This window comes from Lagenorhynchus albirostris, chromosome 8 (genome assembly GCF_949774975.1).
Source record: "Lagenorhynchus albirostris chromosome 8, mLagAlb1.1, whole genome shotgun sequence".
Lineage (NCBI taxonomy): Eukaryota > Metazoa > Chordata > Mammalia > Artiodactyla > Delphinidae > Lagenorhynchus > Lagenorhynchus albirostris.
Genome location: NC_083102.1, coordinates 55079626 through 55105615, shown reverse-complemented (window position 1 = coordinate 55105615; position 25990 = coordinate 55079626). Strand labels below are relative to the sequence as shown.

The following is a 25990-nucleotide window of genomic DNA, read 5'->3' as shown; positions in this document are numbered from 1 at the left end:
GAGCTGTTGTATTGAATAGAAGCTGCAGCAAGTTATGTAGAAGATCTAGTTAAGATGATTAATGAAGGTGACTGCACTAAACAACAAATTTTCAATGTAGATGGAATAGCCTTCTATTGGAAGAAGATGCATTCTAGGATTTTCATAGCTAGAGAGGAGAAGTCAATGCCTGGCTTCAAAGCTTCAAGAGAGACAGGCTGATTCTTTTGTTGGGGGATCATGCAGATGATGACTTGAAGTTGAAGCCAATGCTCATTTATCATTCCAGAAATCTTAGGGCTCTTCAGAATTATGCTCAATCTACTCTGCCTGTGCTCTAATAAATGGAACAGCAAAGCTTAGGTGACAGTGCATCTGTTTACAACATGACCTACTGAATATTTTAAGCCTACCTACTGCTCAGGAAAAAAGATACCTTTCAAAATATTACTGCTCATTGACAACGCGTCTGGTCACCCAAGCACTCTGATGGAGATGTACAGGAGATTAATGTTTGTTTCCATGCCTGCTAATATAACATTCTTCTGCAGCCCATGGATCAAGGAATAATTTCAACTTTTAAGTCTTCTTACTAAGAAATACATTTCATAAGGCTATAGCTGCCATAGATAGTGATTCTTCTGATGGATCTGGGCAAAGTAAATCAAAAACCTGGAAAAGATCCACCATTCTAGGTGCCATTAGGAACCTTCGTGATTCATGGGAAGAGGTCAAATTTCAACATTAACAGGAGTTTGGAAGAAGTTGAATCCAGCCCTCAGGGATGACTTTAGGGGGTTCAAGACTTCAGTGGAGGAAGGAACTGCAGATGTGGTGGAAATAGGGAGAGAACTAGAATTAGAAGTGGAGCCTGAAGATGTGACTGAATTACTGCAATCTCATGATAAAATTTTAATGGATGAGAAGTTGCTTTTTATGGATGTGTAAAGAAAGTAGCTTCTTGACATGGAATCTACGCCTGGTGACAATGCTGTGAAGACTGTTGAAATGACAAGAAAAGCTTTGGAATATTATATAAACTTAGTTGATAAAGCAGTAGCAGGGTTGGGGAGGATTGACTCCAATTTTGAAAGAAGTCCTATTGTGGGTAAAGTGCTGTCAAACATCATTACATGCTACAGAGAAATCATTCATGAAAGGAAGAGTCAATTCATGCACTACACTTCACTGTTGTCTTATTTTAAAAAATGTCCACGGCCACCCCAACCTTCAGCAACCACCACCCTGATCAGTCAGTAGCCATCAGCATCCAGGCAGGACCCTCCACCAGCAAGAAGATTATGACTCACTGAAGCCTCAGATGATGGTTAGCATATTTCAGCAATCAATTAGTTTTATTTATTTATTTCAACATCTTTATTGGAGAATAATTGCTTTACAATGGCAATCAATGAGCTTTAAACTAAGGTATGTATATTACTTTTTTAGACATAATGCTATTGCACACTTAATAGACTACAATACTGTGTATTACATAACTTTCATATACACTGGGAAACCAAGAAATACCGTGTGACTCACTTTATTGTAGTGGTCTGTAACTGGTACTGTAAAGCATGCTATAAATTTTTAGTTAGAATTATAAGTTTTCTGGGGGTCTTTTAGTTTTATCTATTTTTATTTTTATTTTTTATTTTTTTTTGCGGCACGCGGGCCTGTCACTGTTGTGGCCTCTCCCGTTGCGGAGCACAGGCTCCGGACTCGCAGGCTCAGCGGCCATGGCTCACGGGCCCAGCCGCTCCGCGGACACGAACCCGTGTCCCCTGCATCGGCAGGCGGACTCTAAACCACTGCGCCACCAGGGAAGCCTATCTATTTTTAAAATGAATGTTTTCAGGGTTTCAGGTTATATACTTACCAAAGGACTTTTGGAACAGAGCCCCTTCCCAAACTGGAGCCGTGGCTAATTCAAGTGCCATCTAGTGGCCAAACTAGTTTTAACTAGTTTTTGTTAAAAAGTAGTTTAAAATCCTAGAGAAGTTGATTTTTCATCTTACCAGTTTGAAGGACTAGCTCTGGGACATGAATATTGCACATTATTGTAAATTCTTCTGGTAATGGTCCAAGATATGGTGAAGTTACTGCAGCATAAATAGTTCTGATTTCCCTATCTCTGAAGCAGGCAGCTGGGATAGGAGGGCTTGGACCACAAAGTTGGTCACTTATCAAGGGGTTGTAGAGTATTTGATATTTATTTTATTCATTATTCATTCATTCAGCATCAAGTATATATATGTGTGTATATACTATATATATATATATATATATATATATATATATATATATATAGCCACCTAGGTTTAAGGCACTGTTTTAGGGAATAAAAGATTAATCAGACTGGGTGTTTTATTCTTTTAAGGGCTTGTTGTTTAATAGGGAATATATAAATCCATGACTTTAATGAAGCTAGTCTTGTGAGAATTAGAAAGGTGAATCAGACATGGTCCTAACCTTGAAGAACGTATGGTCAATAGAGGACATAGGAAACTTCCAGCACTGCTCTAGGTTCAGTCTTGGGGGAGATAAGACATGCATTCACAAAACAGGGAATAATATCAGATGGTAGCTGAACTGGGTGGCTCTATCCCAAGTGCTACAAGGGGGCAGAAAGCTGCCTCTCTCAGCTCATCACTCCCTGACTTCCCTACATAGCTCTGCACGTTTTGGAATCAATAAATAATGGTTAGTATAGAAGGAATGACAGATTCGCTGTTTTTCACATCTGTGGTTATCAAGCGCAAAATAGCAGCTTTACAAAAACAAACAAACAAACAAATAAGCTGACCTTGTCACTGTAGTTGGATCCAAGTCAAATAATTTGTCTTAAAACTTTTATATAGATTTTAACTAGCTTATGTAAGTAATAAATTCAAATGAAAAATTTCTAGTGGCTATTTCTTGGTTAATTTTGATGAAAAAAATGACGCCACAAGAAAATAACACAACGAAAAGCTTGTATTTGAATTTAGCTATGGTGAATTAATAGTAATCCCCCAAGGCCCTTCCCTTCAGCAACATTAAATTCTGTAATGTTTTCCAGCTCTCTCCTCCACCATTTTCCTCCTTCAGGGTCATGAGTGATTAACTTTATTAACTTAATGTCAACTGATATTTTTACAGTAAATCCTTTCAAACATTCAGAGACAGATTTCATTTTAATGGTTTAAATTTGAGGAGTTTTTCAATGCTTTGCTGGGTTGTTATTCTGAATGCTGAGATGGAAGAGGGAACTTAAATGATTTCTAAAGCAGGTAATATATGTGACTTTCATATTACCTACTAAAGTCTGCAAGAGGAAAATTGATCTTGCTTTCTTTTTCCTTCAAAAAAATTTCCAAACCACTACTCAAAATTTCAAACCCAGCACCCCAGATTGCAATGTGTTAATAATATAGATCTACATGGTTTAATGCTGTCTTTTAAAAAAAAGTTATTTATTTAATTTATTTTATTTTTGGCTGTGTTGGGTCTTTGTTGCTGCACGCGGGCTTTCTCCAGTTGCGTCAAGCGGGGGCTACTCTTTGTTCTGGTATGCGGGCTTCTCATTGTGGGGGCTTCTCTTGTTGTGGAGCACGGGCTCTAGGTGCACGGCCTCAGTAGTTGTGGCACACAGGCTCAGTAGTTGTGGCTCGCGGGCTCTAGAATGTAGGCTCAGTAGCTGTGGCACACGGGCTTAGTTGCTCCGTGGCATGTGGGATCTTCCTGGACCAAGGCTCGAACCCGTGTCCCCTGCATTGGCAGGCGGATTCTTAACCACTGTGCCACCAGGGAAGCCCCTAATGCTGTCTTTAAAAATAGATATAAGAAAACACTTTGAGTGATTTATGGTACAATAAAATTTGGTTATATTTATATATTGATAAAATATTATTTTTCTTGCATTGCTTAAACATGCCATTAACTTTGACTAACATGAAGGCAATCTTTAGTTACTTAAAAAGCATTTAAAATTTATTTATTTTTTATTTATTTTTATTTTTTTGCGGTACGCGGGCCTCTTACTGTTGTGGCCTCTCCCGTTGCGGAGCACAGGCTCCGGACGCGCAGGCTCAGCGGCCATGGCTCACGGGCCTAGCCGCTCCGCGGCATGTGGGATCTTCGCGGACCGAGGCACTAACCCGTATCCCCTGCATCGGCAGGCGGACTCTCAACCACTGCGCCACCAGGGAAGCCCTAAAAAGCATTTTTATAGTGAGGTGAGTAGTATTGGTTAATGTGAGTGGGACTTAAGTAAATTTCATGGGCTTAATATACCTTTTGTGAGTCTTATGATTAGAGAAAAAGCAGCTTTGAGTTACAAGTCATTATTTCTGAGATATCTGCTGAGAAACGACTACAGCTGCTCCTTTTTTTATGGGCAAAGGAACTGCTCACAGATGCTCCTGCTAGACACAGCATTGGTCATAGCTGCTCTACCCTGGCAGTGTAACATTTTCATGATTCTCTGACTTTTCCTTTTTGCCAGTCAAATATAAATTCGGATTTAAGTGTTCTTTGTTAATGATTACAGAGGCAACAAGCTGACATAAACTAGCAAGCCAATAGGTAAGGTTTAGACATACCTCCTTTAGTAAAGATGCTATATTCATTCATTCATTCACTCATTCATTTCTCCAACAAATATTTATTAAGTACCCACTATGTATCAGGTACTATTCTAGATGCTGGGGTTTCAACAGTGGACAAAATAGGCCACCATCCTGGCCCATAGGCTCAAGCTTACATTCTAGTGGGTGGATATAGACAAAAAACGAAACAAATAATTAAAACATATAGTATGCAGATGGTAATAAGTGCTATGGAGAAAAATGAAGCAACAATGGGGTAGAGGGAGGTGTAGGATGAAGGATAGGATTCCAATTTAAATCAAATGGTCAGAGAAGACCTCACTGAGAACAAAGAAAATGGAAGCAAAGAAGTGAGCCGTGTAAATATATCTGAGGGAAGACTGTTCTGGGCAGAAGAAACAGCAAGTGCCATGGCCCTGGGGTAGGAGAGTGCTTGATTGTGTTAACTGAACAACAAGGAGGCTGGTAAAGTAGGAATAGTAATGGAGGGGAGAGCATAGCGGATAAAGTCAGAGAGGTAATAGGGCCAGTTCATGTAGGGCTTTGTAAGTCATTGTAAGGACTTTGGTGTTTACTATGAGGGATAAGGGGAAGCCACTAGAGAGTTTTGAGCAGAGAGAGAACACTATTTGATTTGTTTTAAAAGAATCCCTATGGCTCCTTCATTGAAATAGGAAGCAAGGTCATCAGCTGAGAGTGAGGATAAAGGAGAGGGTGGTGGTAGAGATTATGATGCAGTAGCCTAGGAGAGTGGGACAATGATTTGATTAGGGAAATACAGTGTGAATACCAGGTAGCATGGAGGGCCCACTTAGGGTTAGAGGTCATGAATTTAAAGTGACATCAGTCAGCCATGTGGAGCAGGCAGAGTAGGGTTTAATGAGGGTTGAGGTTTTGCCAAGTGACTTAGAACAGGAAGGGTGGGGAAAGGGAGTTGAATGTCACTCAGGGGAATGATTTAGTGATTGACTTTGGAGTTTAGGCTGACTAAGTAGAGAAGTGAGTACACAAGGAGCAAGGACAGTGAAAAGGTGGTAACTTCAATGGACTGAAGGTATCATTTTGGGTATGGGACAGAGTGAGCTGGTCAGAGAATGATATGCTTGAATTTTAGCTCATGGGCCAAAACTGATTTCATTTAGGGTGTGGTAAGAAAGTTATCTTTCTCAAATGACGTATGAAAATGCCAAAGACAAATATTCATTATAATTGGATCCCTTTGAACCATGCCATTCTTTCTAGATTTTTCCCCCAATATTTGAGTTTCTAGAACACTAGCAGAAGATATCCATAATGGCTGACTTAGAAGATTATATACTCAGTTTGTAGATTTCACTAAGAAAAAAAATTACAATCTAGCAGAATCAATCTTCCCAAGATTATTTGCTTTATCTTAGCTAAAAAAACTAAAACAAACAAAAAATAAACAGCACCGAGATCAAGAAGACAAAATATTCCCTGTTCAGTTGGAAATATTCAACAAACAAATAAAAATCATATTTATATTTTCCATTGTCCCAAGCACTAGCTGTAGACTAGGAGAATACTTGTGAATGATGTAGCACAGTAATGGTTACAGTAAAACAAAAACTCAAACCCAATAAATATTTGCCATTGGAACACACATCTTATTTACAAAATCATGCTCTTTCTCTCTGGCTTTTGAAGAGAGACTATTAGATTCTAAGCACATAAAACTTGAAAGAAGTGTAAATATAAATTATGTAGTGCCTTTTCTTAAGTACAGCTTAAAATGCCATCATATGGAATTTCATAACATACAAGTGGTAGTTAGGCTGCTTGAGTTGAAATTGTATCAGGATGTGTAAGGATCCCTTAAGTTAAATTGGACCGAGGATTTGAAAATATCTGCTTTTTGTGTTGTTGTTGTTACTTTCCATAAGCCTTTCTAGGTATAGATAATGTAAAAAAAATTGAAACTTCAAGCTCTGAGGATGATTAAATATCCAGGATAATTAGCTGTGCAATTATTTTGAAGAAATAAATTGGAAGTTGACATAAATACAAACTGTAAAAAAAAGGGTAAGCCCACAACAAATATAGATTTTGTTGTTTTATAGTTTCCCAAATTCAAACACTTAAAAAAATTTTTTTTTGTTTTGTTATAGGATGAAATGTAGATAGGAACATATATATATGTGTGTGTGTGTGTGTGTGTGTATATATATATATATATATATAAAAAAACTGAATATATGAAAAAATTAAACTTGCTTAAATAACTACTGTAAGTCTGTGTATTTTAACACAGATTATAGATTTTTCTATTTCCTGTGGCTTAATTGAGAAATTAAAAAATGACATATCAGGAATCTTTATGCCCTGTTGCTTTGTCACAGTGCAGTGTCAAGTATTACCATTAGTAGTAAAGTATATTATTTTTAAGATAAATTGTAATATAAAAACACATTTTTTTGGATTTTGTCAAAATTACAAACCATGGTGTTCTGGGTCCCCCTCTCCGACCCCTTACTTTAACACTGGAGGAGTTTACATGATTTTCATTTTTAATCTACATATGAACCTTTGGGTCTAGAGCTTTGTCAAGTTAAGAGTGCAAGATGCTTTGTAAAGAGCTGAAGTAGTTCAGTACAAAGTAAAGTAACCAATCCATTAATTGAAAATATTTCTCTAAGCAAAAGTCACAAAGAAGAAGGTTTGTTACTAAAAAGCCAATTTTAGCTATATTTTGAAAGGGGTACAGTAACCCAATCAACCAGTTACATGAGAACTCCCTTAATATTTAAAAGCTCCAAAATTTTTTAATTAATACATAATTTAAAAAGCTGGATAAAAATAATCCTAAACTTAAAATAATAAAACTGGGCTTCCCTGGTGGTGCAGTGGTTAGGAATCTGCCTGACAGGGCAGGGGACGTGGGTTCCAGCCCTGGTCTGGGAAGATCCCACATGCCATGAAGCAATTGGGCCTGTGCGCCACAATTACTGAGCCTGCGAGCCACGGCTGCTGGGCCTGCATGCCACAACTCTTGAAGCCTGCGTACCTAGAGCCCATGCTCTGCAACAAGAGAGGCCACTGCAATGAGAGGCCCGCTCACTGCAACGGAGGGTGGTCCCCCTGCTCGCTGCAACTAGAGAAAGCCCGTACGCATCAGCAAAGACCCAATGCAGCCAAAAAGAAATTTATTTTTAAAAAAAGTTATTAAAAAATATAAATAAAACTGACAGTTGTGGTGAAGCTGTATGATACCACAACTAATTAAATCAATTACTGACCATTTGACACTTGCTAGATTTGGTTGAGACCTTCAAGAAAAGGAGTTTATAATCTCAAGTGATCTCAAGGAGCTTATAATTTCTTAGAGGAGGTAAGAATAATATATACCCAAGACAGCAGAATAGAACATGTGATGAATGAGCTTAGGGAAGGGCCACTACCAATGCTTTTCCTTTCAAAACATTTTTTTCCTTCTGGGAGACTTAATGCTTTTTGCACTTGGTATTACTCATATAGTACTTATTACACTCTTAGCTGACTTAGAAAATATTTATCAATTTTTTTGGGCTGCCTAGGATCTGAGTTATCCTTCTAGATTTGGAGAATTCTTATCATATGAGTTTTGGTAAGAGGAAGACTGAAAAAGCCAGATAGTAGTCACTTTCCCATGCTTCTTTGCAGCTAGGGTGTAGGCATATGACCTAGGCTCAACCAATCAATTAAAAAATATGACAGCTTTATTGAGGTATAACTCACAAATCATTCAGTTCACTCACAAAGTGTATAATTAGGTTGTTCTTAGTATATTCACAGAGTTGCATAACAATCCACAACTGATTTTAAAACATTTTCATCACCTCAAAAAGAAACACCATATCCATTAGCAGCCATTTTCCATTCCCCTATCCTCCTCAGCCCTAGGCAACTCTGTTCTACTCTTAGTCTCTGTAGATTTGCCTATTCTGGACATTTCATATAAATGGAATTATATAATAGTGGTTTTTGTAATTGCCTTCTTTCACTGAGCATAATGTTTTCAAATTTCATCCATGTTGAAGCATGTATCAGAACTTCATTATATTGTTGAATAATACTCCATTGTATGGATACACCACATTTTATCTACTGATCAGTTGATGAACATTTGAGTTATTTTTGTATACGATGTGAGTTAGGGATCCAAGTTCATTCCTTTGCATGTGGATATCAAGTTGTTTCACCCAGCATCATTTTTTTGAAAAGATTTTTCTTCCCACATTAAATTGTCTTGGCACCCTTGCCGAAAATCAATTGGCTGTAAATGTGAGGATTTATTTCTAGACTCTCAATTCTATTCTATTGATCTACATGTCTATTCTTATGCTAGAACCCACCGTATTAATTGCTGTAGTTTTGAAGTAAACTCTGAAATCGGGAATTGTGAGCCCTTCAATGTCTTCTTCTTTTTCAAGATTTTTTTTGGCTCTTCTGAGTTTCTTGAATTTCCATATGAATTTTAGCATCAGCTTCTCAATTTCTGCAAGGAAGCCATCTGGGATTTATATAGAGATTTTGATGAATCTGTAGATCACTGTGGGTACTAAAGCCATCTTAACAATATTGTCCACCAGTCCATGAACATTGATGTATTTCCATTTATTTAGGCCTCCTTTAATTTCTTTCAGCTATATTTTATAGTTTCCAGAGTAGAAGTTTTGCATTCCTTTTGTTAAATTTATTCTGAAGTATTTTATTTTTTGCTAATATTGTAAATGGAATTATTTTCTTAATTTCACTTTTGGCTTTCTCATCACTATTGTATAGAAATACAATCGAGTTTTGTATATTGATCTTGTATTATGCAACGTTACTGAACATGTTTATTAGTTCTAATAGTTTTTTAGTGGATCTCTTAGGATTTTCTATATACAAGATCATGTCATCTGCAAATAAATATAATTTTATTTCTCGCTTTCCAATATGGATGCCTTTTATTTCATTTTCTTCCCTAATTGTTATGGCTAAAACCTTCAGTACAATGTTGAATAGAAGTAGTGAGAATGGACATTCTTGTCTCATTCCTATCATAGTAGTAAACTATTCAGTCTTTCACCATTAAGTTCAACCCATCAAATTTTGGATACAGAGAAGTAGGGATCATTAGAGAACCCATTCTAACACTTCCTATTTCTCTTTCCTGCTTTATTTATTGTACTTACCACGTTCAGTTGTACTGTACGTATTTTTTCTGTTTTATAGTCTGTTCCCTGCTCCTGCCTGCCTCCCATCTAATGTAAGTACCATTAGAGCAAGCATCTTCGTTAGTTCTGGTCACTGTTTCATCAAAACCTAGAACTATGCTGGACACATACACTCAATACATGTCTGTTGGTTGAAAGAATGATACTGTGGTGTGTTTTCTGTTGCTGGTTTGTAAACTATTTTGTGAAAGGAAGCATAGTTTTGGATTTTAAAAAAATTTTGTTTTATCTGTACCAGCTAGTATAATGTATTGGATATGGTAGGTGCTTAGTAAATGTTGGTGAAATAGAATCAAACATTCTATTGAAGACAGAAGTCTTCATGGAAATAAGAGTTGAGCTAGGGCTGAAGGATGAGTAGGAATGAGGTGGACAGAAGTAGGGAAATCTTAGTGGTGTTAAATGTAAATTTTATTACTTTGGTTAAAAAAAATCAACTGTGCAGAAATTTATTCTCTCACAGTACTGGGGGCCAAAAGCTTGAAATCAAGGTGTTAGTAGGGCTATCCTCTAAGCGAGGATACTTCCTGGCCTTTTCTTCTAGTAACCTCAGGCATTCCTTGCCTTGCAGCTGCAGTGCTTCTGTTTCTGATTCCATCGTCACAGGGTGTTCTCCCTGAGTGTGTCTGTCTTCTCATGGAATATTTTCTCTTCTTTATTTTTCATTCTTTTTTTTTAATTGAAGTATAGTTGATTTACAATGTTGTGTTAATTACTTCTGTACAACAAAGTGATTCGGTTATGCATATATATGTATTCTTTTTTTAATATTCTTTTCCATTATGGTTTATCATAAGATATTGAGTATAGTTTTCTGTGCTATACAGTAGGACCTTGTTGTTTATACATGTGCTAACCCCAACCTCCCTGTCCATCCCTCCCCCCACCCCCTCCCCCTTGGCAACCACCAGCCTGTTCTCTATGTCCATGTGAATTTTCCTCTTCTTATAAGGACACCAGTCATCTTGGATTAGGGCTCATCCTAATGACCTCATCTTAACTTGATTACATGTGCCAAAACCCTATTTCCAAATAACATCACATTTACAAGTACGGGGGGCTAGGAGGATTTCAACACGTCTTTTTGAAGGACATAATTCAGCCTATAAAACGCCATGACTCTTATGTTTAATGTGACCTATTTCTACTTTCCCAGTCTCACCTCTTGCTTGTCACTCCCTGTGTACATACTTCAGTTCTGCTGAACCACTTGCTGTTGTCCTGTCTGGAATGCCCCAGTCTGATAGGTTAACACCATGTAATACGTTATAGCTCAACTCAAGAGTCATGTTCTTTGGGAAGTCTTCCTTGAATCCAAGTTAGGTTAGGGGCTTCTCTTTTAGGCCCATTTATAATATTTGTGCTGCTGCACTGTAATTATTTATTTACCTGTCTCTTTCTTACACTAACTCTGAAGTTGTTGAAGGCAGAGACTTTGTGTCATCTTTATCACTGCGTTCTCCTTGCTTAGCACAGTGCTTAGCAGTTGGAAGTCACCCAGTAAATGTTTACTGTTGAGTATGAGTAATATTACAAAGGAAATTTGATAGAACCTAGAAAGTAATAGGGTATAAAGGAAGAAGAAATGAAGGATTACTTTAGAACTTTGAGTATAAGTAGGAGGCCAAGTGAGGTATAGGTGGGCAGAAAAAGTGAAGTTCAAAGAGGAGATGGTTTGGGGGAAAATATTATAATCCCAATTAAAAGGGATTATGGAATAAATATGTGGTAGAGGAAGTAGAGGGCGAACCCTTTGAGGACAAGGATTGGGCCTTATCATTGTGTTTCTAGTACTTAGTAGTTAGAATTCTGCTTGGCATAAAAGAGACCATCAATTCATATTTACCACATGAAGTGTAAAGTGAATGTTTTCAGGTCTCTAGGTTGGTGTTTCTACTGACCAAATAGAGAAGTTTTGGACAGTTAACTGGTTTGGGAGCTGGGAAGACAAAGCCTTCAGCTTTGAGTGTGTTGATTTAAAAATTAGAACAGAATGTTTAAGGGGGAAATTTCTGGTAAATAAATCTATAGAGCCATGAATGCTCAGAGCTGTGGACTTGAAAGTCACAGATGTCTATTTGGAGGTTATCAATGATAATTGAAGACATGGAAGTAGATGAAGTTTCAGAAGGATTGGGCATAGACTAAAAGATTGAAGAATAGAGGTCAGGACCTTGGGAAAACACACATTTGGGTACTAGGAGGTGAAACATAAGCCAGAAGGAGATGGAGAAGGAGCAGCCACAAAATGGGACACTGCGATTGGACGGTGTCACAGAATCCATGGGGGGACATAATTTGAAAAACAGGAGGTCATTGTGTCAAATGCTGAGAAAAGATCAAGAATAATAAGGACTGAGAAAAACTCATCAGCTTTAGCCTTAATTTAGTCATTTGTGACCTTCAAGAGAAATATTTCAGTGGAATGTTGGCAGTTAAATCTTATCTCAGCTATTTAAAAAGGAATTTGGTGACAATTTGGTGACAATAGGAGAGGTGATGTTCTGTAGACCATATAATTAAATTTGGCAAGAAAAGGAGAGAAACTGAATAATAGCTTGGAGGGTCAGCAGGATCAACAAAGACTTATTGCTGTGCTTTTGAAATGTGATGCACTTTTGACAAATTTAGTGTTATATATCTTGAGTGTTTGGTTCCCAAATCGGGCTAGAGCTAAAAGACTGAGTTACAAAGGTGGAGAAATGTGGCTTTTGGCTTAACAAACCAGAAGAGTATCCTACTGGGTACCAGTGCTTTGTTGTGTGGCCAGCATTGGAAAAGAGAAGTGGGGCAGAAAGATCATGAGAAGTTTTTTATGGTGGAACAGGAATTGTTAGGTCAGGGAGCAGAATCAGCATGTTGGAACAGAAGAGACCGAGCAAACCTCTCTGTTTATAGATGAAGCAGCTGAGGTTCAGAAAGAAACCCTGGGATTTCTGAGTATTAAGGAAAAAACATCCAGGCTGTTTGATAGGGCGACGGATTTGTTTGCCTTTCTCCTCAGGCTGAGGGGAATTCCATGGCAGCATTACTGCTCCCTAAGAGAGTATTGGATTGTAGACAAACCAAGAATTGCTGTCTGCCCTTTTTATTGAAGATGTTGCTGATCAGAGATTATTAGTCTCTTTGGGGACACAGTCTACTTCTCAGACAACTTCTAGAACCAATTTGGCTGTGCTTTGCAAATAGAGATGGAGAAATGGAGACCCATATTTTTGCCTCCCTAGGGTCATCATTAACCAAACCACCTGGCTGACAAGCCTGTGGCTATGGAAACCAACCTTGCTGAGGAAAGATGGATTATAAAAATAAGCCTCTTTTCTTTTCAACTTGATTTACTGGAATGATGTCTTGGCGCTATGAATTAGATCTTGCAGAAATATCAGATTGGATCATTCAATCAGTCAATACCTTAGTCTTCTTAAATATCCTCTGTTATTTGACATTTTTGGTTCTGTCGAAGACGATGAATACTGCATTTTTCTACTCATGAAGGTTTTTACATGTGAACCCCTGATACCCTTTGCTTTCACATGTGCAAATTTAGAATTCCTGCTATGGAGAAAAAATAGTCTGTGGTGCTGGGCATACCTTTGCTGTAGGGATTCAAGATGATGAAAAAACCAGTAAGCTGAGAGTTGGATGTATCCCTATCTATCTATATGCAAATATCAGTTTTCTTCTCGAAAATATATTTTTCATCTTCATTGGGGTTTGGAGGAGATAAGATATATCTTATGTGCCACCAACTCTTATGTATGTTATGTATATATGCAAATGTTACACACATATGTACACATATACACACATACATACACATGGATGCCAGAATTCTTTACCCACTCTTGGAAACACCATATGCAGGGATAATAGATATTAAGGTTGAAGGTCAGGGGGAGAATATGTGTGATAGAAACATAAAAGCATTTATTAAAAAATTCTTTGGGTTACTTGAGGTATTTTCCTCTAAACTTATCTTTTCTCTCCCACACTGTTATACAGTTTTTACATCATAGGTCTAGATAGCACTGAAAAGCCTAAGGCAGCCTATTTAGAAGTTTCTTTTTTTTTTTAACATCTTTATTGGAGTATAATTGCTTTACAATAGTGTGTTAGTTTCAGCTTTATAACAAAGTGAGTTAGCTATACATATACATATATCCCCATATCTCCTCCCTCTTGCGTCTCCCTCCCACCCTCCCTATCCCACTCCTCTAGGTGGTCACAAAACACCGAGCTGATCTCCCTGTGCTATGTGGCTGCTTCCCACTAGCTATCTATTTTACATTTGGTAGTGTATATAAGTCCATGCCACTCTCTCACTTCGCCCCAGCTTACCCTTCCTCCTCCCCATGTCCTCAAGTCCATTCTCTACATCTGCGTCTTTATTCCTGTCTTGCCCCTAGGTTCCTGAGAACCTTTTTTTTTTTTTTAGATTCCATATATATGTGTTAGCATACAGTATTTATTTTTCTCTTTCTGACTTACTTCACTCTGTATGACAGTCTCTAGGTCCATCCACCTCACTACAAATAACTCAATTTCATTTCTTTTTATGGCTGAGTAATATTCCATTGTATATATGTGCCACGTCTTTATCCATTCATCTGTTGATGGACACTTAGGTTGCTCCATGTCCTGGCTATTGTAAATAGAGCTGCAATGAACATTGTGGTACATGGCTCTTTTTGAATTATGGTTTTCTCAGGGTATATGCCCAGTAGTGGGATTGCTGGGTAAAGCTCTCCTTTTTTTTCTTGATGAGTCTGGCTAATGGTTTATCAATCTTGTTTATCTTCTCAAAGAACCAGCTTTTGGTTTTATTGATCTTTGCTATTTTTTCATTTATTTCTGATCTGATATTTATGATTTCTTTCCTTCTGCTAACTTTGGTGTTTCTTTGTTCTTCTTTTTCTAATTGCTTTAGGTGTAAGGTTAGGTTGTTTATTTGAGATGTTTCTTATTTCTTGAGTTAGGATTGTATTGGTATAAATTTCTCTCTTAGAACTGCTTTTGCTGGATCCCATAGGTTTTGGGTCATTGTGTTTTCACTGTCATTTGTCTCTAGGTATTTTTTGATTTCCTCTTTGATTTCTTCACTGATCTGTCGGTTATTAAGTAGTGTGTTGTTTAGGCTCCATGTGTTTGTATTTTTTACAGATTTTTCCTGTAATTGATATCTAGTCTCATAGCATTGTGGTTGGAAAAGATACTTGATACTATTTCAGTTTTCTTAAATTTACCAAGGCTTGATTTGTGACCCAAGATATGATCTATCCTGGAGAATGTTCTATGAGCACTTGAGAAGTGAGTGTATTCTGTTGTTTTTGCATGGAATGTCCTATAAATATCAATGACGTCCATCTTGTTTAATGTATCATTCAAAGCTTGTGTTTCCTTATTTATTTTCATTTTGGATGATCTGTCCGTTGGTGGAAGTGGGGTGTTAAAGTCCCCTACTATTATTGTGTTATTGTCGATTTCCTCTTTTATAGCTGTTAACATTTGCCTTATGTATTGAGGTGCTCCTATGTTGGGTGCATATATATTTACAATTGTTATATCTTCTTCCTGGATTGATCCCTTGATCATTATGTAGTGTCCTTCTTTGTCTCTTGTAACAGTCTTTATTTTAAGTCTATTTTGTCTGATCTGAGAATTGCTACACCAGCTTCCTTTTGATTTCTGTTTGCATGGAATATCTTTTTCCATCCCCTCTCTTTCAGTCTGTATTTGTCCCTAGGTCTGAAGTGGGTCTCTTGTAGACAGCATATTGTATGGGTCTTGTTTTTGTATCCATTCAGCCAGTCTATGTCTTTTGGTTGGAGCATTTAACCCATTTACATTTAAGGTAGTTATTGATATGTATGTTCCTATTACCATTTTCTTAATTGTTTTGGTTTTGTTATTGTAGGTCTTTTCTTTCTCTTGTGTTTCCTGCCTAGAGAAGTTCCTGTAGCATTTGTTGTAATGGTTTGGTGGTGCTGAATTCTCTTAGATTTTGCTTTTCTGTAAAAGTTTTAATATCTCTGTCAAATGTGAATGAGATCCTCGCTGGGTAGAGTAATGTTGGTTGTAGGTTTTTCCCTTTCATCACTTTAAATGTGTCTTGCCACTCCCCTCTGGCTTGCAAGGTTTCTCCTGGAAAATCAGCTGTTAACCTTATGGGGATTCCCTTGTATGTTATTTGTTGTTTTTCCCTTGCTGCTTTTAATATTTTTTCTTTGTATTTAATTTTTGATACTTTGATTAATATGTGTCTTGGTGTGTTTCTCCTTGGATTTGTCCTGTATGGGACTCTTTGCACTTCCTGGAGTTGATTGACTATTTCCTTTCCCATGTTAGGGAAATTTTCAACTGTAATCTCTTCAAATATTTTCTCAGTCCCTTTCTGTTTCTCTTTTTCTTCTGGGACCCCTATAATTCGAATGTTTGTATGTTTAATGTTATCCCAGAGGTCTCTGAGACTTTCCTCAATTCTTCTCATTCTTTTTTCTTTTTTCTGCTCTGCAGTAGTTATTTCCACTTTTTATTTTCCAGACCACTTATCCATTCTTCTGCCTCAGTTATTCTGTTATTGGTTCCTTCTGGAGAATTTTAAATTTCATTTATTGTGTTGTTCATCACTGTTTGTTTGCTCTTTATTTCTTCTAGGTCCTTGTTAAATGTTTCTTTTATTTTCTCCATTGTATTTCTAGGATTTGGGATCATCTTTACTATCATTACTCTTTTTTTCAGGTAGACTGCCTATTTCCTCTTCATTTGTTTGGTCTGGTTGGTTTTTTCCTTGCTCCTTCATCTGCTGTGTGTTTCTCTGTCTTCTCATTTTGCTTAACTTACTGTGTTTGCTGTCTCCTTTTCACAGGCTGCAGGTTCATAGTTCCCGTTGTTTTTGGTGTCTTCCCCCAGTGCGTAAGGTTGGTTCAGTGGGTTCTGTAGGCTTCCTGGTGGAGGGGACTAGAAGTCTCTTTTACATATTAAACTCAAGAGCGAGTAAATAATTTCAGTCATAACTTGCAGCCAATAAAAACCTTCCAGAAACTAGCAAAATCTCAAAACCTTTTACGTCTTCTCTCCAACTACAGAATTCTACAAGATATTAAAACCAAGTACAGACTGTAGAGGGAGATTCTGTGGGTGACATACATGAGCAAACATGTCAAAGCCTTGCAAAACCACATATCAGGCATAGTGCTATGTTTCACTCATGGATGGAGAATTTGTTTTCACTTCTTGTTATAAATTGAGACAGTGTCAGAAGCTAACCAGAAACTGCCTTGAGCAGGATGTTGAGAAACAGGAGATACCTAAGATAAAAGAAAAGAAATTAGAGCAAAGGGCACCAATAAGAGACCTGAAGAAACTAGAGTAGGAGAATCAGCAATGGCCATACATGCAAAAGCTTCACAGGACATTAAAGAAATCACACCCTGTTTTAGAGCAAGACTTCTGCTAAGCTATTTTATTTCATTTTTATTTTCTGAATTTTATTTATTTTTTTATATAGCAGGTTCTTATTAGTCATCTATTTTATACACATCAGTGTATACATGTCAATCCCAATCTCCCAATTCATCACACCACCCCGCCCCCGCCCCCCCCCAACTTTCCCACCTTGGTGTCCATATGTGTTTCTCAATTACTGACCTGCAAATCGGTTCATCTGTGCCATTTTTCTAGGTTCCACATATATGCATTAATATGCAATATTTGTTTTTTTATTTCTGATTTACTTCACTCTGTATGACAGTCTCTACAAATGACCCAACTTCGTTCCTTTTTATGGCTGAGTAATATTCCGATGTATATATATACCACATCTTCTTTATCCATTCATGTGTCGATGGGCATTTAGGTTGCTTTCATGACCTGGCTATTGTAAATACTACTGCAATGAACATTGGGGTGCATGTGTCTTTTTGAAGTATGGTTTTCTCTGGGTATATGCCCAGTAGTGGGATTGCTGGATCATATGGTAATTCTATTTTTAGTTTTTTAAGGAACCTCCGTACTGTTCTCCATAGTGGCTGTATTAATTTACATTCCCACCAACAGTGCAAGAGGGTTCCCTTTTCTCCATACCCTCTCCAGCATTTGTTGTTTGTAGATTTTCTGATGATGCCCATTCTAACTGCTGTGAGGTGATACCTCATTGTAGTTTGTTTTGTTTTGTTTTGTTTTGTTTTGTGGTACGTGGGCCTCTCACTGTTGTGGCCTCTCCCGTTGCAGAGCACAGGCTCCGGACACGCAGGCTCAGCGGCCATGGCTCACGGGCCCAGCCGCTTCATGGCATGTGGCATCTTCCTGGACCTGGGCACGAACCTGTGTCCCCTGCATCGGCAGGCAGACTCTCAACTGCTGCGCCACCAGGAAAGCCCCTCATTGTAGTTTTGAATTGCATTTCTCTAATAATTAGTGACTTTGAGCAGCTTTTCATATGCTTCTCGGCCACCTGTATGTTTTCTTTGGAGAAACGTCTATTTAGGTCTTCTGCACATTTTCGGATTGGGTTGTTTGTTTTTTTTAATATTGAGCTGCATGGGCTGTTTATATATTTTGGAGATTAATCCTTTGTCCGTTGATTCGTTTGCAAATATTTTCTCCCATTCTGAGGGTTGTCTTTTCGTCTTGTTTGTAGTTTCCTTTGCTGTGCAAAAGCTTTTAAGTTTCATTAGGTCCCATTTGTTTATTTTTGTTTTTATTTCCATTACTCTAGGATGTGGATCAAAAAAGATCTTGCTGTGATTTATGTCAAAGAGAGTTCTTCCTATGTTTTCCTCTAAGAGTTTTATGGTGTCCGGTCTTACATTTAGGTCTCTAATCCATTTGAGTTCATTTTTGTGTATGGTGTTAGGGGGTGTTCTAATTTCATTCTTTTACATGTAGCTGTCCAAATTTCCCAGCACCACTTACTGAAGAGACTCTCTTTTCTCCATTGTATATCCTTGCCTCCTTTGTCATAGATTAGTTGACCATAGCTGTGTGGGTTTACCTCTATACTTTCTATCCTGTTCCATTGATCTATATCTCTGCTTTTGTGCCAGTACCATACTGTCTTGATTACCGTAGCTTTTTATATAGTCAGAAGTCAGGGAGTCTGATTCCTCCAGCTCCATTTTTTCCCCTGAAGATTGCTTTGGCTATTAGGGGTCTTCTGTGTCTCCATACAAATTTTAAGATGATTTGTTCTAGTTCTGTAAAAAAATGCCATTGGTAATTTGGTAGGGATTGCATTGAATCTGTAGATTGCTTTGGGGTAGTATAGTCATTTTCACAATATTGATTCTTCCAGCCCAAGAACGTGGTATATCTCTCCATCTGATTGTATCATTTTTAATTTCTTTCAACAGTGTCTTATAGTTTTCTGCATACAGGTCTTTTGTCTCCCTAGGTAGGTTTATTCCTAGATATTTTATTCTTTTTGTTGCAATGGTAAATGGTAGTGTTTCCTTAATTTCTCTTTCAGATATTTCATCATTAGTGTATAGGAATGCAAGAGATTTCTGAGCATTAATTTTGTATCCTGCAACTTTACCAAATTCATTGATTAGCTCTAGTAGTTTTCTGGTGGCATATTTAGGATTCTCTATGTATAGTATCACGTCACCTACAAACAGTGACAGTTTTACTTCTTCTTTTCCAGTTTGTGTTCCTTTTATTTCTTTTTCTTCTCTGATTGCCATGGCAAAACTATGTTGAATAATAGTGGCACGAGTGGACATCCTTGTCTTGTTCCTGATCTTAGAGAAAATGCTTTCAGTTTTTCACCATTGAGAATGATGTTTGCTGTGGGTTTGTCATATATGACCTTTATTATGTTGAGGTAGGTTCCCTCTATGCCCACTTTCTGGAGAGTTTTTATCATAAATGGATGTTGAATTTTGTCAAAAGCTTTTTCTGCATCTGTTGAGATGATCATATTGTTTTTATTCTTTAATTTGTTTCAATGGTGTATCACATTGATTGATTTGCATATGTTGAATTATCCTTGCATCTCTGGGATAAATCTCACTTGATCATTTGTGTATGATCTTTTTTTTTTTTTTGCAGTACGCGGGCCTCTCAGTGTTGTCGCCTCTCCCGTTGCGGAGCACAGGCTCCGGACACGCAGGCTCAGCGGCCGTGTGTCACGGGCCTAGCCGCTCCGCGGAATGTGGGATCTTCCCGGACCGGAGCACAAACCCGTGTCCCCTGCATTGGCAGGCGGACTCTCAACCACTGCGCCACCAGGGAAGCCCCTGTCTTCATTTCTTTTCATTCTTTTTTCTTTATTCTGTTCTGCAGCAGTGAATTCCACCATTCTATCTTCTGGGTCACTTATCCGTTCTTCTGCATCAGTTATTCTGCTATTGATTCCTTCTAGTGTATTTTTCATTTCAGTTATTGTATTTTTCATCTCTGTTTGTTTGTTCTTTAATTCTTCTAGGTCTTTGTTAAACATTTCTTGCATCTCCTCGATCTTTTCCTCCATTGTTTTTCCGAGGTCCTGAATCATCTTCACTATCATTATTCTGAATTCTTTTTCTGGTAGGTTTTCTATCTCCGCTTTATTTAGTTGTTTTCCTAGGCTGTTAACCTGTTCCTTCATCTGGTACATAGCCCTCTTTTTCATCTTATCTATCTTTCTGTGAATGTGTTTTTTGTTCCACAGGCTGCAGGATTGTAGTTCTTCTTGCTTCTGCTGTCTGCCCTCCTGCTAAGGTATTTTAAAGAGAGGATTTTCTATTTTAAAAAATAACTTCAGGGGCTTCCCTGGTGGCGCAGTGGTTGGGGGCCCACCTGCCGATGCAGGGGACGCGGGTTCGTGCCCCTGTCCGGGAGGATCCCACATGCCGCAGAGTGGCTGGGCCTGTGAGCCATGGCCGCTGAGCCTGTGTGCCCAGAGCCTGTGCTCCGCAACGGGAGAGGCCACAACAATGAGAGGCCCGCGTATCGCAAAAAAAAAAAAAAAAAACTTCAAAGAAGTACCCATGACCTCCATTCGTAACCCATTAAAATATTTAATAATTCTTTCTGCCAGGATTTATGTTCATTTGTTCTGTTATAGCCAAGTTAAAGTTGTTATGAGTTTAGATGAACTAGCCTGACACACTCCTCTGGAGTGTAGACATTCTTGTATGTTATTATTACAGTTAGGTATTTACTTTCAGGAGATCATAATTCCTTTATCCTTAATTTTTATACTCTTTAATCATCTTGATTGCTTTCCTCTAAACCCTTCGATGTTACCTGAATACTGAAAATATGAGCTTGATTTATTTTATTTTATTTCATTTCATTTCAGTTTTTATGAACTTGGTTCTTGTTGATGATTATCTCTGGGCCAGTCTTCTCATTTTTGGCTCTGCAGGAAATGTGAAAACATTGAAGCAGTTTTCAACTTTTTTCCCTTGCAAAATATGTGATGGATGGGTAATGTTCACGTGTAACAATATTAAAATGGATGTTTCAGCCAAGATCCAAAGATATAATTAATGCTGTGCTCTAAAGGAGGAGTTGATTCCTATGCAGGATTTCCAAAGGAGTAAAATGAGAACTGGTTACATGATTCTTAAATCTCTCGCCCACATAAAGATCATGAAAAAGTTGAGAGAGTAGAAATTGTTTCAGGTTTCTTTGGAGAGCATTGTGGTGAGTCCCATCTCCAAGGAGGCAGGTTGGGAGTGTGCTTTCTTCCTCATCTCAGATCAGGAGAGAGGAGATTTAACAGATGGCATGAAGAACTTGATATGTGTCCCCTGTGGTTAAGGGAACATAGTGGACTAGTGTAGGGTGATTACATGGAAAATCTAAAAGGCCGAGACTAGCCTTTAGGTACGGAATAAAGGAGAGGTGGCTGTGTTGGTTGACCTCTCTTTCCATTGTATATTGGGCAAAGAATACTGAGAATATTTGCTATGGACCAGATATGGGGTGTGCAAGGGAAAACTGGCCTAGAGTCTGGGGCTTAAAGTGTTACTAGGGACTATTTCTCCTTTCTCCATTTCTCAGGGTAGTTTTTTGTGTGTTCAGTGTATTCTCAGATCGGCTCTCTCTTTGTAATTACAAGATGGATGTCAGAAGTTCCTGGGTAAATCCCCTTCTAGCTTCAAAACCAGTGCAATAGAGCAAGGGTCTTTATCCCACTCTTAGTACAAGGCCTGAGATGTGCTTCTACTAGACTGGCTTATGTCACATACTTGGCCATGAACAATGGCCAGGTTGACTTTGGGTCGAGTTATATATTTTACCCATGGAGCTGGGAAGACTGTCCCATTCAGCACACCAGGCTGAGAGTGGGGAAGGGGTAGATCCCCAAATGAATTTTAGGGTCATTCCACATAAAGGGAGAGTATAGATGCCAGGTCGACCAGCTATAAGTGTTCTGCACACCTAGCATTTTTTGCAGCTGTTATACCTTTCTCCTTTTCTTAATTTGTGTTTTTCTTTTTTGTGTGTGTGTGTTTGTTTAGAGTAAAAAAAAGAAAAAAATTTAGGGCTGTAGTGGGCAGTGAAATCTTTTCCAAGATTAAATGTGAGGTCAGCTCTTGAAAAGTGAGATGAGAATGTTTCTGGTGAGAATTTGGAGCATTTAGTGGACTTATAGGAAAGCTGAGATGTTAGGAAAGTGCATGGTTCTATACTTGGAAAATTTAGAGCAAGAATTTATTGTAAATCATTGTGAATGAGATGAATGGACATTTAAGGCTCACATTGTCCCCAATATTTTCATGTTAACAAAAAGCCTACAAAGATAGTGCTTAATATGTGCTATATCCTTGAGCAAAAATAGTTCTCCCTATAAATTGAGTCCTCTAATAATATTCTTGCATAGTCCTCTGTATTTTCTTTCATAGTAGGTCCACAATTTTCTACTATACATATTGGTGGGATTATTTATGTTTCACACTAGACTGTAAATTCCATAGAGGCAGAAGTCATGTCCATTTTGCTTACCATTGGATCACCAGCATTTTGCAGAGTATCTGGCACCTGGTAGATATTCAGTAAATGTTTGCTGAATGTATGATTGAATAAAGACTGTCCCCTTAGACCCACAGCATGACTCGGGAAAAGAAGCACATGTTGCTCTGGGGGAGGAGGACCTGCTTGCTTCACCAACCAGTTTGCCTGCCAGATGACTCACATATCTGATGTGGGTCAGGTTGGCTGTCTGTTATTCAAAGCATTTACTATAATTCTGTGTCAGGATTCTGCTTTCAAAATATGGTACGTGGAGAAAATAACACAGCCTGGTGTGTAGTAGATATTTGTAAATGAGAGACCTCCTGAAGGAGGGGAATATATTTATAAGATTAATAATCTGGACCCTTTGGGTGGTGATAAACAAAAGTTACATTTACATACTAATACCAACCCAGATTCTTGTACTCTTTAATCAATAGAAATTGATAAGAGGCCAGCTGAAGAATTCAGGCAAGGCTCTATTAAGGCTTGTGCTGTAGCACGAGGGAATGAAAACAAGAAGCAGATTCTCTTGCTTGCTCCCTGAGGTAGGGGCAAGCTGGTTCTTTAAATGGGGTGAGGGTAGGGGCAGATCCATGGGTCGGGGTGGAGGGGTGGTTTAGGTGGTCTGCCCACCCCTTTGGTGGTGCTGTGTGCAGGGATCACGGTACCCTGCTTTTGCTCCCAGCACCTCGAAAGTGGCAGTTCGTTTTTGGCCTTTTTATATCTTATTGTTCATAATTTGCCCCAACTGTGCATGCAGTTATTTTTAGTCCCTTGTCATTTCTTTGTATTCTGTTGCTTGAGGAGATGTGTGTCCAGGTGCAAGAACTGCAGCAAATGGTCCCAGGTCCCAGGGCCCAGCCTATCTCAATACTACCTACATTTTTGTGTTTTGATTTAAAAAAATCTATCTTATGTAATAAGTATATTGTAAACTCTTTCCCTCAGGTAACATAATCCTCATAATCATCATTTAATGGCTATGTAATATTTCAGTATGTAGGTTGTTCATAAGACAATTAATCATGCTTCTATTGCTGAACACTTAGTTGATTCTAATTTTTCCAATGCTGTAAATAACACAGGGATCAACAGCTCTGTGCATATAGTTTTTACTATCCCTTGGGTATTTTTCTAGGAAGCTTTCCCTAGGGTATTATTCCAGATTGCTGGCTTAGGGAATGAAGAATTAAATTGATTTTTTTTTAACAGAGAGTGTGTTTTCAAATATTTGAAGCTGAGTCTGTACTCTGTCCACTGAGGGTCCTGCTGCAGGTGAAGTCCCAGAGCAGAATCCTCTGTGTTATCAAGTCCCAGCCTGGGTACCTATTTCAAAGCAATGAAGAGTCCTTGCCAATATAAGGAAACAAAATCAGAGAGTCATTCTGTTTTGTCTACTTTTTTTTCATTTCCATTTCATTTTTCAATCCCAAAATGTATTTTGGGATTTGTGTTTTTTTAATATAAACATTATTTTAAAAACAATTTTATATTTACAGAAAAATTATGAAGATACTAAACAAAGTTTCCATATACCCCACACCCAGTTTGCATGATTATTAGCATCTTACATTAGTATGATACATTTGTTGTAACTAATGAACCAATATTGGTATATGATTATTAGATTTGTGTACTTATATTTATTTTTCAAAATTGAAATTCTAAAGGCTTTTAGTGTAATAAAGCAGCACTCAAATAAGCCTAAAGTTAAAGAAATGGAAAGAGAAAGGAAAAAAGGAAGACTATGATCATAGTCACAGATGCTTCTTGAGAAGACCAGGAAAGTTGTCCTTACCCTTATTTCTACTTAAAAGAATCAATGTGGAGGATAACATACAAGATGCAAAATTTGGAAGCATTCTATTTTTAGGAATACCTGTTAGCAATTGCGTATTATATTTTTCATTGTTATTGCTGAGAACTGACTAGTATGTTTTCCAAAATATGTTGTTCTTTTCTTCTTATATTTTTGTTCTAATTCTGCTGAGTCTTGATTTTCAGTAAATTAATTTTGAATTAAAAATATTTTAAAATAACTTGTCTTAATCCTTTTTTTCCCTGCCGTAATCTTTAGGAGTTATTGCCAAACTGACTTGCAATCCTTCTTGGGTTGCCCTTTTCTACCTCATAACTAGTTTCCTAATCACCTCTCCTGGGAGCAATCTACTGGCTGAGGGATACTGTTTAGGACTGCTGTCCTAAAAATATTGAGAAGATGAAGGTTGCCTTTTTTAACTTTTCCTTTTTTTTAAATTTTGTGGTACGCGGGCCTCTCACTGTTGTGGCCTCTCCCGTGGCAGAGCACAGGCTCCAGACGCGCAGGCTCAGCGGCCATAGCTCACGGGCCCAGCCGCTCCACGGTATGTGGGATCTTCCCGGACCGGGCCACAAACCCGTATCCCCTGCATCGGCAGGCGGACTCTCAACCACTGTGCCACCAGGGAAGCCCCTAGAGTGACCTTAAAAAAACCCTAAATGTTGTCAGGTGACTTCCTAGTTTAAACTCCTTTCCATTGTGCTTAGAATGAAACCCAAGCTCTTTTCTGTGGCGCAGAAACCCTGCATGACCTGGTCCCTACCAGTCTCTCCAGTCCCTCCTGAAGTCACTCCTCCTCTTCCGCCTCACTGGCCTTTCAATTCTCTGAACTCGTTAAGCATTTTCACACCCTGGGGTTTTCACAGATGCTCATATGTTGCCTGGAATGCCTTCCTCTGCTCTTCACATGCAGTCTCATTCTCATCCTTCAAATATCATCTTAAATGATACTAATAATATTTAATGATATTAGAGAGGCCAAAGTGGCTTTTTCTCACTATCCCATCTAAAAACTCCCAACTTGTCATTATTTTATATTTATTTATTTATTTATTTATTTTCATTATTTTATATTTAAAAAACTATTTCCTTCATAGTACTTTTCTTCACATGAAATCATGTTTGTTTACTTCTTGCTTATTTATTGTCTATCTTCTCAACTAAACTCTAGTCTCTGAGGGAAACAGGAACAATGTTTATTTTTGTATTCCCAGTACCCAGTATACTGTCTGGCATATAGTAGATGCTCAATAAATAGTTTTTTGAGTAAATAAATGGATATTACTTCCATGGGATGTTTGTAGACATTTTTTCATGGAAATGGTTTTAGAGTCAAATAGCTGTGGGAAATTCAAAATTAAACACAGTTAAACAGGTTTCTTTACTGCTGAACTTCCCTGAGACTTTAATTTGCAAGCAGAGTATCCATTGCTAAT

At 38.0% G+C, this 25990-nt stretch overlaps 1 long non-coding RNA gene across 1 annotated transcript in view; it reads left to right on the top strand.

Annotated features, from left to right (window-relative positions):
- Positions 1–4099: 4099 nt before the first annotated feature.
- The window catches only part of LOC132524708 (uncharacterized), a 437056-nt gene continuing 415165 nt past the window's right edge, over positions 4100–25990 (top strand). The window contains exons 1-2 of the long non-coding RNA XR_009541987.1: positions 4100–4196; positions 9786–9819. This is a non-coding gene — a long non-coding RNA (uncharacterized LOC132524708). The remainder of the gene's footprint in view (positions 4197–9785; positions 9820–25990) is intronic.